At 53.4% G+C, this 13,704-nt stretch overlaps 1 protein-coding gene across 1 annotated transcript in view; it reads right to left on the bottom strand.

Moving 5' to 3' along the window:
* The window catches only part of Cuedc1 (CUE domain containing 1), an 86,009-nt gene that overhangs the window by 20,767 nt on the left and 51,538 nt on the right, over positions 1 to 13,704 (bottom strand). The gene's annotated exons all lie outside the window — the stretch shown is intronic.

Below are 13,704 nucleotides of genomic sequence, written 5' to 3'. Positions count from 1 at the left end.
GGGTGCTTGCCTAGCCTGTGTGAAGCCCCTCGGTTCTGTCTCCACCACTGAACAAAACCAGGCCTGGTGGAGCGTGTATGTAATCCCAGCACTTGGGAGGCAGAGACCAGAGGATTAGGAGTTTTTGGCCAGCCTGAACGTGTCTACAAAAACCAAAACCTGGAGCCAGTGAGATATCTCAGTGGGTAAAGGTGCTTGCCACAGAGCCTTGGTGACCTGAGTTCTGTTCCTGGGACCACCGTGGTAGAAGGAGACAACTGACTCCCACAAACTGTCCCCTGACCTGCACACACACACACACACACACACACACACACACACACACACACACTAAATAAATAAATAAATAAATAAATAAATAAATAAATAAATAAATAAATAAACCCAATAAACCCAAAATCTGGCTCTGACTTCTACCACTTTATCCCAAGATTTAGTCATTCTGGCAGCTTGTAGGAAGTGGCAGGGTCTCACTCTAGCCCTGCTGACCTCAAGCGCACGGTTCCTTCGGCCTCCGCTCCCTAGTATAGTGGTACCACATGCAGCTCCTCAAAGGGTATTCTTAAGCTTGATGAGTCAGATGCAAACCTAGTCTCTGTTTTCTAGGATGGAAGCCATGGCCTTAACCGCGGATAGAGAAACTGCCATGTGAGCAAATCCTTGTCACACTCAGAGCGGCCACACATAACGCTGACTGTTACGATGGGAAGGTGTGGCAGTGGGGGCCACCCCACTTGGGATGGGAAGACCCATCAGTGCCATTAATGCTACTACTTGAGGTCAGCACTCATACTCCGGAAGTGGCCTCGAGTACCTACAACACTGAGTTCCAAATATCTTACTCCCTCCCTTTCTACAAAAGGACATGAGCATCTTTAAGGAGCCCTAATTTGGGTGCCTGCCTATTGCCAGGAAGGGGGATTAGATTGGATTTTAAGAACTTTTTAAAAATTACATTGATTTTTGTGGTGGGGGTGGCACCCATGTGCTAGAGCACACATGTGGAGGTCAGAGGACCGACTTGTGGGGTTAGTTAGTCCTCTCCCTCCGTCATGTGGGCCCTGGGGATCAAACTCAAGTTATCAGCCTTGTCTGTAAGTGCCTTTACCTGCTGAACCCTCTGCTAGTTTTGTCTGTTTGTTTGGTTGTTTGGTTGGTTGGTTTTTTGAAGAAGGGTTTCTCTGTGTAGTCCTAGCTGTCATAGAACTCACTCTGTAGACCAGGCTGGCCTTGAACTCACAGAGATCCACCTGCCTCTGCCTCCCGAGTGCAGGGATTAAAGGCATGTGCTGCCACCTCCCAGCTCTGTTTATTTTTAAAGACAGGGTCATGTAATTCCAGGCTAGCCTTGAACTCTCTGTAGTTAAGGATGGTCTTGAACTCCTAATCTGCCTGCCTTCACCATCCAAGTGCTGGAATTATAGCCATGTACCACCATGCCCAGCTAGAGGACTGGACTTGAACGTGGAAAATTACAGGCACACAAGTTCTGAATAGCTAGCCGACACTGAGGTCCCTTCCTGCCCTGAGAGAATTTACTTAATGAGATCATGTGCCCACACCATGTACGGGTATTTGATCCTTGCACATGCTACCATGTGTGTGAGCTTATTTTACCATGTGATTAAAACATAAATTCCACCATGCCATTACTTTTATCTACTTAAGGGCACATTGCGGGCATCTTCCCACATCAGGACATAGAGACCCACCTCATCATGTTACATGCTTGAGCAGTGGCCGGTCAACAGAGCGAACCATTATTTACCACCCCACTCCCTTTATTTCCTGCCTGCCCAGAGGAGGCTATCACAGCCAGGGAAGGCAAAGCCATGTCACAAGGAGAAGAAGGAAGAGTGGCTTCAGGTGATCAGCCCAGGGATTTGGTTATGAGAATGAGCCCAGAGAAGGTCGCCACAGACGTCTCCCCTCCTGCCCTCCCCTCCCGCCCACCCCTACAGTAGGAGGTCTGAGGCAGCTCAATGGTTCCGTTAGGAGTGCTCCACTCTGGGGGCCTGCACTGAGGTCTCTAACCTCTGGGCCACCAGGCCCCAGAAGCCAAGACCTCCATGTCGTTATACATAGGGTCAGCGGCTCTGGCTGAGGCCCTTGAGAGTACAGCCATCATCTCCCTGCCCCTAGCGTGATTCAGCCGGAAAGCTCAGAGGCCGGGCTTGGAACTCTGCCAAGGGCAACTCCATGAAGAAAGAAGCCAAGACCTGGTCCACAAGGAGAAAGAAGACAGAAGATGGGCTTCCATTCATGCCATGAACTTCTTCTCACAGGTCCCTTGGGTGCTTGCTGGGCCTCTGAGTGTTGAGACGGCCCTGAAAGGCATTCTGGAATCAACTGTTGACTCTCCTGTGGGAATTCCTGTCCCTCTGCTGCCCAGAGCCTTCCTCTTAGGGGCTCCTTACCCCGTTTCCATGCAAAGGAAACCAAGTGGCTCTCAGCCTGTGGCAGATGTGGCAGACTGCCCCATGAGGCTGGAGGGGGTGCGTGGCTGCACTGCCCGTGGGAGGCAGGGCGGCTATGGGGGTTCTTTCCCAGCCCCCCTGCTATCAACCCAGAAATCCCTCCAGATCACTGAAGGATATGTGAACTCGCCCAGCACAGGCCAGGCCCTGAGGCCTAGGCAGCAGGACACCCCAGTTCAGGTGACCCCCCAAACCTGCCTGCCCCCCGCCCCATACAGTTGACGAGGAGCTCAAGAACATGGAGTGAGCAATGGAAAAACCTAGATCTTTCCACCAAGGGAGCTCTGTGGGTTTGGAGAAAGTGGTTCAGAAATAGGAAGCCAGGGAAACAGAATTTGACAGACGGACAGACGGCCAAGACTCAGAGACTCCCGACAGCCGTGCTGTTGTAACTGGCACCATGTAGGGGTTAGGTTCTCAGAGTATCGTCCTCTCTGATCCTTGTTAAACTTAAGCCAGCCTGAGGCCAGGGCTGAGACAGGCTAGCAGGAAGGGAAAGAATCAGCAAGTCGGGCTGCCTTTGGATGAAAACCCTGCTCAAATGAAAAGCGGTTTAAAACTCACGGAAGAATGGGGGCACCCCGGCCACCCAGGATCACGGACTTGTGCAGGACACTTTTGCTCATCATCTTTATCAAAGCTCCTTTTATCTTTATTATAATGCTCCAGCCCACCTTCATTTTTATACCGGTAGGAATGAGTTCAGAGAAGTCAAGTAACTTGTCCAAAACCACACAGCTAACGGGTAGGAAGAAAAACCAGAATTAGCATCCCACCTCCCAAGAGCTAAAATGCCAAGTAAGGCTTGCAGGGCTACGAGCCAAGGAGCCTGAGAAATGCAGCCACGTGTGCCTCAGCTTAGGACATTCCATCAAAGGAAACATGACCCAGACAGCACAGGGGAGGTCTGCTGGCACTGCCCCAGACCTGGCTATGTGACCTTGGAGAGAGCAGGACACCTCTTTGAACCCACTGCTAGTGTGGGCACGAAAACAGGAAGGTGATTCCTGATGAGCTTGTGGTAGGGGAAGTGAATCAAACTTGCCAGGCCCGTTAGACCTCTCCCTGAGCGAATGGGTGTGGGTAACCTCAGGACCTGGAAGCAGAAACTCCATACCTGTCCTCCCCCAGGGCCCAGGGAGCCAGGCCCAGAGCGGCCCTGCTGCCAACCTCCGATTGGAGTGTGAGAAGTTGCAAGGCCTGAGTCACTTGGAGCCCGGCCCAGGGAGGTGGGCAGGCTGCCCCAGTGCGACTCACCCAGCCTTGTCCAAGGTCAACTCAGCCAGCCTCCTGCCTTAAGAGGGCCTGTTCATGAAGGCTATGGCCCGCTCTGCCCTAGGGGTGAGGCACTTTGAGGACCAGAGAGCTGGGCTCACAGCGGACCCCAGGAAGGCTGTGTGACTTAGGAAAAACGATTTCAGGTTTCCGAACCTCAGCTCCCTCGCTGGCAGAAGCAGTGTGTATGTGGGAGGGATGCTGGGGTGGAACTTATGTGGGTTCCTGAGATGGAGGAAGTCCCTGCTGGGACAGGCCGGGATGAGCTGGTCACAGGCCTTGGGTACGCCACGCTACACTTGCTTCCTGAGTAAATCCTGTGGCTTTAAGTATCCTTTTCCAGCTGCCTGCTGGCTTTCGCTCTTGAATTTCCTACAGACCTTCCCTCCACCCCACACCTACCCAGCCTACTATGGCCTCCACCCAGGTGCCCACCAGCAGCTCTGACAGAGTGGGTCAGTCCAATCCAGCCTGTGCCTCCTGTCTGTATGCTACCTCTGCCTAATCAGCTTCACGGCTGAGGTCAAAGCTTTGGGAACATCTTTAAGAACATATCCCTTACACACTCCACTCAATCTACAGTCTCTACCTTCCTTGCCTCGGACATGGTGGCTTCTCACCCCTTGCTACCTCTCCGCCTCTCTGGGGACTGCACGTTATGGTGGCATGTCTTCCCTTACCTACCAAACCCCTGGTGGCTAGTCAGACCACCTCCCAGAGCTTCCCTGTGGCCTAGCACACCCCCTGGGCTCCTGCCATCAGATGCATATGTATGGAGCTGAGCATGTAGCTCAGTTGGTAGGGTGCTTGTCTGCCATGCAGGAGGCCCTGGGTTCGATCCATAGCACCGTACAAAGCAGGTGTGGTGGTGCACACCTGTAATCCCAGCACTCAGGATGGACATGGGGGCAAGAGGACCAAAACTTCAAGGTCATCCTCGGTTACACAAGTTCAAAGCCGGCGTGGGATACAAGAGCCCCTGTCTCAAGAAAGACAAAAAAAGTAGACACCTATGCCCACAGGTATATCCACAGGGAGACACATGTAGACACAGACCCAGACGGCTGCCCTGAGCAACCCATGCGCCTATCACTCCACCAACAAGCCTACACTCTCCTTCAGGGCCTCAGGCTCTAAGAAGCCACTGTGTTGCCATCCCACAAATCCCACCGCTCCTTCTCTCCCTTCCTTCTGGTCCCTGCTGCGGCACTCTCAGGGGGCCAGCTCTGCAGACCCAGTCTGTCTTCCAGCATCCCTCGACCTTTGCTCTGCTTTGTCACCCTCTGTCACAAACACTATATATGGTACGCTTGTCGGTGGCCATCTTCTACCCTGGACCAGAGTTCCCAAGGGTAGATTTGCTGTACCCAGTGTCGCGGCAGCACCCGGCACAGTCAGTCCGTACTAGCCAAGTGGGCGTGCAGAGAAGCAGCCCGTGGAGGGACACAGGACCAAACGGTGGGGTCTGAATTAGCCCTTTCTCCTCTGCTGTCTTACTCCCCACTGCCACCTACAAGGCCCAGAGAGGAGCTCTATGGCCCCATTTCCCAGACAGAGTGACTGAGGCTACGGTGTTTCAGCTCCTGTCCCACAAGCTGTCTCTGCCCGTCTTCAGGGCCTTCTCCTTGGCACACAGTTCTGATGGCTACACCCATGTCAGCTCCAGGGGTCAGGGGACAGACAGTCCCACTCCCATAACTGACTTGATTTGCATTTTTTCCCCAAGCAGGCACAGGGTCAACCTAGAAATGTGGGGGTTAGAACTTGAGACCCCAGGAGGAGGGAGGAGGTATGAGGCTTCCTCTCTAGCCGTCGCGATAGTCTTTAAGGGGCTCCTTTCTTGCTCAGGAACCAGGCTCAGCCCAGTGACTCCACCAGGCCAGGCCACTAGGTGGTGTCCCAGGGCCCAGGCCACAGCGGCTCCAGGGAAAGGACTAACCGCAGCTGCCCTCCCAGAACCTTGCTGTGCCCTGCCCCCACCTCGGGACTGCCTGGAGGACAGCAGAGCCACCCGATAGCACAGGCATCTTAGAAATGAGGGGGGCAATGTGCGGCAGGCGAGACACCACTTTCTATGCTCTGTCCTCGGCAGACGGAATTAATCCACCCAAGCATTTTGTCCTCCAGTGCCCACCCGGACTAGGGACCCTGTGCAGCCAAGTGCCGTGGCAGGGCCTCAGGGCAAGACATCTGAAGGGTGACATCTGCACTCTGCCCACCCGGGAGGGGAAGTAGGGCCCAGGCTGACTGCATCAGCAAGACTCCAGATACCAGGGCCAGAGGGGTCAGAATGAGGTCACGTGTAGACGTGGCTAAGTCCCGGCGAAACCTCAAGTGGGTGAAGCGGTGTGAACCGAGAAGCGGCTGGGCCCCGGGCAGCTGCATCCTCATCCAATTATCACCTCGGACACCGTGGGGGTGGGTGCAGGGCAGTCTGCCGAGTTCTAAGGCTTCTGAACTGAAGAGGCCCCAAACGGGAGGAGAGGGAGGTGGGCAAGCAGGAGGCAGAAGCTACGGTGGGTGTGTGAGTGTGCGCCGGGCGGGCGTGTGCGCGACCAGACCAAGCGCCCTGGGGAGGAGGGGCCGCGCTGACAGAGCCGCCTTGTCCTCCGGCCCCTGCACAGGCTTGTTTTCTTCCCAAGCTATTAATGTCGCTGTAGCTTCAAAAGCCGGGTGACCTTTAAATGCCGAGCCTTCTGCTCCAGCCCAAGGCTCGGAAACGGCTTAATGGATACTCAGCCCCAACGGGTCACAGCTGCTGGGACGACAACAAAGCCCTGCCTCATTCCCGGAGTCCCCAGGACTGCAGGGCAGCCACACCTGTGCCCATTCTTTAACCCTGGCACAGCAAACCGAGCAAGAGGCCAGGTCGGACATGGGAGGAGGAGGGAAACCCGGGGGTGGGGGGCAACACTGTTGCCACGCCCTGCTGTGTGACCAGCTTTGGCCCCTTGTCTCTCTAGTCACCCTTTTTTCACCTGTTAAACATCAGGATTTTTGAAACAGGGCCGGAGGGGGTAGAAGGAGAGGTGAGAGTGGGAAGTGGGAAGTGAGAGGGTGATGTGTGTCCTGCAGAGACCGGCCCAGCAGTTAAGTGTGCTTGCTGCTCTTGCAGAGGACCAGAGTTCGGTTCCCAGCACCTACTCACTGGCTGGCTCACAACCCCTTGAAACTCCAGTTCCAAGGGATCCAAAAATCCTCCGCTGGCCTCTGTGGGTACCTGCATAAATATGGTATACACACAGGTGCATGCACACATATACACATAAATAAAAATAAATTTAAAGAATCAATAAAATGGAAAAAAAAAAAAAAAAGGCAACTCCCAAACTCTTTGCTACGAAGAGACATGATTTCCAGGCTAGACAGCTAGCAGGGGTGAGAGGCTAGAGGGCCATATCTACCTTCCCAGGGCTACCATGTGGCACAACTCCTCTACATTCCCACCTTCTACTTAAGTGGATCTGGAAGGCTAGGGCATTGAAAATATGCTTTTTTGTTGTTGTTTTGTGTTGAACTCTTTAAAACATATGAAGAAGAAAAGTGAGGGAGAACAAATGGGGGGACTTTTCCTTTCCACTCATTCTTCCCTCTACTGCGTCAACATGAGTAGCCAAATGGACATGAGGATGAGGCACCAGGGCAAAAGGTTCCCAGGGAGGTTAATGCCCCTCCCCCACGGGCAGATTTGGCCCTAGATCCTCAGGCCTTAGGACACCATCCTTCATCCGTGACCTGACACTTAGTGGCCATAAAAGGCGCCCCGCGGAGTCCAGCTCTGCCTCCAGCTGCTATGATTGTAGATGAAGCTCCTCAGGCATTCATAACATCCAGTTCCCATGCTAAGCTCATGGGAGGCTCACACCTGGAATCCCAGGAAAACGCTAACTGTTCAAAGCCAGCGTGTGCTACACTGGGAGAACCCAGTACCAAGGCATAAAGCAGGACTCTGTGTGTGTGTGTGTGTGTGTGTGTGTGTGTGTGTGTGTGTGTGTGTGTGAGAGAGAGAGAGAGAGAGAGAGAGAGAGAGAGAGAGAGAGAGAAAGAGGGGGGGTGGCGGAGAGCTTTAATCCTAGCACTCCGGGACAGAGCCAGGAGGATCTCTGTGAGTTCAAGGCCAGCCTGGTCTACATTGTGAAACCCTGCCCCAGAAATAAAGAAACGGGGCCAGTGAGGTAGCTCAGGGAGTACCGGCACTTGCTACCACTCCTAATATCCTGAGTTCTAGCCCAGGGATCCACCTGGGAGAAGTGGGCTGATTTCTGCAGGTTGTCCTCTGACCTCCAGCTGTGTGTTTTGGTGACCTTAAGCACACACACAAACAGTAAAAATAAGTGTAAAAAATAGTATGTTTTTAAAGCTAGTCATCATAGGTCACACCGGCAATCCCAACACTAAGGCTGAATCAGGCAGACCTCTGTGGATTCAAGGCCAACCTGGTCTACACAGTGAGTGAGAGGGCAGCCAGGGCTGCACAGTGAGACCCGGCCTCACACGGATGATAGCGGCGGCGGCACAGCCACACTGACTAGCTCCCACTGCCCGAGCCTCTTTCCTCACCAGGCAAGGGCCTTGTGTGTGTGAATGCTCTTCATGCTCTCTGCAGCCCTAAGCAGTATGTATACGTGTTCTCCTGCCCTCTCCGATGGTATAGACGGAAAAGTGAGCTACAGAGAGTGTGAAACACTTGTTCAAGGTCACACGGCTAAGTGGCCAAGCTGAAATCTGAAGCCAAGCTGTCTGATTCCAGATTCAACACAACATCCGTCAGGCTGGAGAGCAACCCTATGTTCCTGGCACAGAGCACAGAATGGGCACACAGCACATAGTCCGGAACTGAGGGTGGCATTGAATCCTAGGGGGCAAACTAACCCTGGAGGGGCTGAGGAACGCTGGATGGGGGTCTGCCAGCTATGAAATAGTGCTCAAGTCCAGGGAGCAAGGGAGCAGGGGGTCTGCAAGTCAAGTATCACCTAGAAGAACAGAAAGCTTGCGGAGTCCCCATTCCACCAAAGTTGTCAAGTTGCCTGAGTAACAGGCTGTTTAGCACCAAAACCTGGGCGGGTTATGGAATATTTCCACAACAATTTTTCCTTCTATCAACAAACCCCACCAGCTCAGCCAACGGTTCAACTTTGGGCCGGGGAGATGGAACCTCATTGGGTAGAGAGGGGCTGCTCCCCACTCCACCCAAGGAACTGGCAGCAACATGTACGTGCCTGGGATCAAGTGAAACAGTCCAGATTCAGACCTGGAGAAGGAGCCACCAGCAGCTCAGGTGCAGGGCCAGGAAGCTGGGCCAGCTCCAGGAGTGAGCTCATGCTGGCTTTGGCCCAAGCGCTTGGATAGAGGAACCAGCTGCCGGCTGGGGTCCTCCCCTGAAGGCTTTTCCACTGGTGGGACCTGCAAGGTCTGTAGATGAGCCCCAGAGTCTGGACAGCAGCAGGAGCCATCTCTACAGTTCAGCATGGGAACATGCCTAGAAAATCTAGGCCAAGTCATGTAAGATCAGGTGGGGTGCTCGGCTCAGGTTGGCAGAGGAAATCCTAAGGAATGACAATCTCAACCCCTGCCTCTAACGGGCACACTGACGCACGCTGTGCTGCTACCCACTGATTCGTGAATCCCACCTCTGTGGAGTGTTCCCACACTTCAGTTTGTACCTATGCCCAATATGGACAGAAAGGTGAGCCCGGCAGTCACCGGGTAACAGATGACTGGGGCTACCGGATGTGTCTTCCGTGAGAAGTCTGGTGAAATGTGGGTATGTTATCACCAACCACATACACATAACAAGATCCTATTCAACCATAAGCAGAAACAAGGCCTTTGGGTGGGTCTCTTTTTACTGAAGACTTAAAGGCACGGTGAGAGGCACCCATGAGTTTAGTCGAAACACTAGAGTGTGCTGTGGGAGGGTTTGGGGAAGGCGAATGTGTGCACATGTGTATGGAGAGGGACAGAGAGCTGTGAGTTTTTATATACTTTCAAAATGTTTGTTCATGTTCATTTACTAGCTTGAAAATAAGCAAACAGCCCAAAGAACATCAAAAGACGAGCGGCGCCAGTGATTTTTCAGGGGCACCATGTGCATGTATATTATCTACAATGGCCAGCAGCTGTTTATTTTCATGCTGGGCATGGACCCAGGACCTCAGGCCTGATAGGCATGTGCTCTGTCAGTGAGCCATAATCCTGGCCCCTTGAGTTGCTTTCTGATGATTACGATACAAGTATCCATAATTACCTGATCCGGACTTGCTAAGCACCTGCCATGCATTATCTCATCCAGTCACGGCAACCATCACTCTGCCCATTTTATAGGTAAGGAAACTGACGCGCAGAAAGGCTGACTGATGTACATAGGCTCACACAGTGGCAGAATCAGAATCTGAATCAACAGTGTGGTTCCGAAGTCCATGTTCTGCTGTCTCCAACCTGCTGCGTAAACTGAGGACGACGACCTTAAACTTCCCATCATCCTGCCTTGGACTCTTAAATGCGCGGATTATAGGCGTGTACTGCCACGCCCATTTTCACAGGGTTGAGGATGAATGAATTTAGGACTTCCTGCATGGTAGACAAGCATTTTACCTACTGAGCTATTATCTCTATACTGTCTAATTAAAAAAACAAAACAAAAACAACAACAACAACAACAAAACCTTGGTGAAAACCTTTAATCCAGCACTCAGGAGGCAGAAACAGGTGGATTTTTGAGTTGGAGGCCAGCCTGGTCTACAGAGTGGGTTCCAGGACAGCCAGAGCTACACAGAAAAACCCTGTCAAAAAAAAAAAAAGGAAAGAAAGAGAAAAAAACGAAAACAAACAAACAAACAAAAGCCAGCCAGACTAGAGCTTGTCTGGCTTTAAGAACACCAGGCTTGCTGGGCGGTGGTGGTGAACATCTTTAATCCCAGCACTTGGGAGGCAGAGGCAGGCGGATCTCTGAGTTTGAGCCCAGTCTGGTCTACAGAGTGAGATCCAGGAAAGGCGCAAAGCTACACAGAGAAACCCTGTCTCGAAAAACAAAACAAACAAACAAACAAAGAACACCAGGCCTTAGCCTCCCCACCAGTCCTACCTGCTGGATTGCTTGGGCAGACTTTCTCCCAGAACAGCTTGAGCTTCCCACTCCCATCATGCATTTCCCCTCTGCCCCAACCTTGGTTAGGGACCCGCTTATTCCTAGCAGAGGACAGGAAGGGAAAAATGAAGGCCCTGGTGGGCAATGAGGTGTCAGCACCGAGGAGGCAGGACCTTGGCTTGAGGGCCTGATGTGGTTGGTGGTTACTGAGCTGAGCTGGAATAGGAGACCAAAGAACAGAGACAGTAAATGTGTGGCTCCTGTGTGGGCGCAGCAGACCCAATTCTGCAGCAGACCCAGTTCTGCAGCAGACCCGATTCTGCAGGTGTCTGGGTGATTTGCGTCTCTCAGCAAGTCTGTAAAACAAGGAGACCTATGCCTCTCGGGTGGGCCTTCTGAGGGGGACTCCTGGTGGACTGCGCAGGTGTAGGGCTGGCACAAGCCTTGCATACTTCAAAGCTATACAGGAGGGACGGGGCAGGGACAGCTTGTGATCTTGGGTCCAGTCCAGCCCTGCAGTGGAACTGTGTGTGTAGCACAAAGGCCTGGGGGATCCTACAGCCCTGGGGGGAAGCTGGGCCCATAGTCCCTCTGCCCTGACCTGGACCCAAGAAGTTTGTAAAGGCAGAGTAACTGGAATATTACCCCAGCCTGGGTGGCCCAACTTTTCTGCCTAAGACAGGAGGTTGGCTCCCAGGAGCCTGCCCTCTGGTGCGGGGGAGGGGGTTCAGGCTCTGGGAGGCAGCCCACAGGCTGCAGGGCACACTCAAAGACACAGCTTAGGCAGCCCAGGAATGACAGGCCAGGCTAAGGAAGTGAGACTGAGAGAGAGGTGACTGGCCTGTGGCTGAACTTCAAAGGAGCGGGCAGCAGCTGCAGCAGACACACACACACACACACACACACACACACACACACACACACACGCACACACCAGCCGGGACACTCAGAAATTCCACCCAGAGAGGCCCAGCACAGATGGCTGATGGGATTGTTAGAGCAGGAGCCAGCTTCTTTCCCAGCCACTGGCTGCTCCCTGCTCTCCTTGGCCCCCCTCCCCCCACCCCACCCGCTTCCCTCCCTCCACAGCCCAGTAGTTGTAGGACTCCTGTTCCACAGTTAGGGAAACCCAGCATCCCTCCCCACCAGATATCCTCAGTCACCCCCATCACACACACACACACTCTGAAGTCCTTCTCTCTGGTCACAAAGAGAGTGGCAGCCTCCTGTGATCACTTTTAGAAGGTACAAGTGGCTGAAGGTCAGAGCGTACTAACTGAAGAGATGGGACGCAGGTCCTTAGGCTCTCCCTGGACACACTCCGTCTCCCTCCAGCATACAGCCCCTGGGCCTGGGTGTGCTAACAGGCTCTTGCTCACTGCCACATTCACCAGGGCACTTAAGCCGAGTCACATGCTTATTCCAGGCCAACAGTCACAGACAGACCCCTCTTCAGGTTTTAGACCCCTTCTCACCGAACCCAGCTACTCAGTCTGTTTCTCTTCTCCCAGCTCTGAAGCTGACTTGAAATTATACCCTTGGGGGACCATTAGTCCTAGCACCCCCTGATGGCCTGCAAGGCTTTCCCTTCAGCAGATTGGGGCCACCTGAGGCCCCAGAATCCCCCCAGCACCCCTCCCCAGCTGCCATCTGTGCCTGTCATGTTTATAGCATTGGTGGGGTCAGGCTGACCTGACTCGGGGTAGAACTGGCAGAACCAGGCAGTGGCGTGCCCAGCCAAGGCTCCACTTTCAGCCTGCAAGCCCAGCTCCTGGCAGGACTGTAGGGGAAGGCCTCAGGCCAGCTGGGCTGGTAGTTCTGTCACCTCTCAATGTTAATAGTGTCAGGGAAGGGGCGGAACCTCCCAGGAGTCCCTCAACCAGCCTCCTTCGCTTCCCAAGGGTTTTGATCTCTTCAACTGCCAGAAAACGAAGAGCACTGAACAGACCACTGAAACCCACTGGGATGCATGGATGGGGCTGGGGAATGGATCAGGGCCAGGGAAAGACACCATGTGGTAGGGATCGACCACAGGGATACCTCTGCAGAAGGTCACTGCATCCTGGTCCCTCAGAGCCAGAAGAACTGGGTATTTTTCACCCCAGAACCAAAGCCCCTTTCCCTCCCCAGAAGCAGTCAGCAGGACTTCATTGAAGTCTGCCCTCACCCACACTCAGCAATTACTCATGTTCTAGAAGCTGTCAGTGGATGCCTGCTTGGCAGACCTTCCCGACGCGTCCTGTCATCTGACCCTCGTGCCAGTCTGTCCAATGGCGCATGACCCTGCACTTCACTCTAGGCACTTCACAGGTGTGAACAGAGTCAGGCGTGTGCTACAAGTTGTCCAGAACCGGGCCACATCTAACCAGCCTAGTCTCACAGGGCAGAAAAGAGACGGCCAGGCCTCCTAAGACTCTGGTCACCTGCATTATGCTTTAAAGCCGGGCATGGGGCTTTCAGTCAGCCGAGAGCTTACTTAGCTTGCACGGAGCCCCAAGGCCCCAAGCTTCATAGAACAGGCATGGTGATGCATACCTGTCTCACCACTACTACAGAAGTAGAAGCAGGAGGATTAAAAGTTCAAAGTCATCCTTAGCTCGGTAGCCGTTCAAGGCCTGGCCTACATGAGACCTTGTCTCAAAACAAGCCAAATAACTAAATAGCCACAGCTTAGCTCGACCCCTTCTGTTCTCACCTCCTGAACTGACTACATCTCTGCCTTCAGGGAATGCCGATGTGCCTTCCTACAGGCCTGGGAAGCAAATGCTTTTGTATTCTAGCAGCATCAGCAGATAGTATGACACTCACTGTCATCAGATGTCCCTAGAGGTTTGCTAAGAACACATTCTCCACCCTGCTGTTCAA

Source organism: Peromyscus eremicus, chromosome 8a (assembly GCF_949786415.1).
Source record: "Peromyscus eremicus chromosome 8a, PerEre_H2_v1, whole genome shotgun sequence".
Taxonomy (NCBI): Eukaryota; Metazoa; Chordata; class Mammalia; order Rodentia; family Cricetidae; genus Peromyscus; species Peromyscus eremicus.
This window is presented reverse-complemented; position numbering and strand designations above follow the sequence as displayed.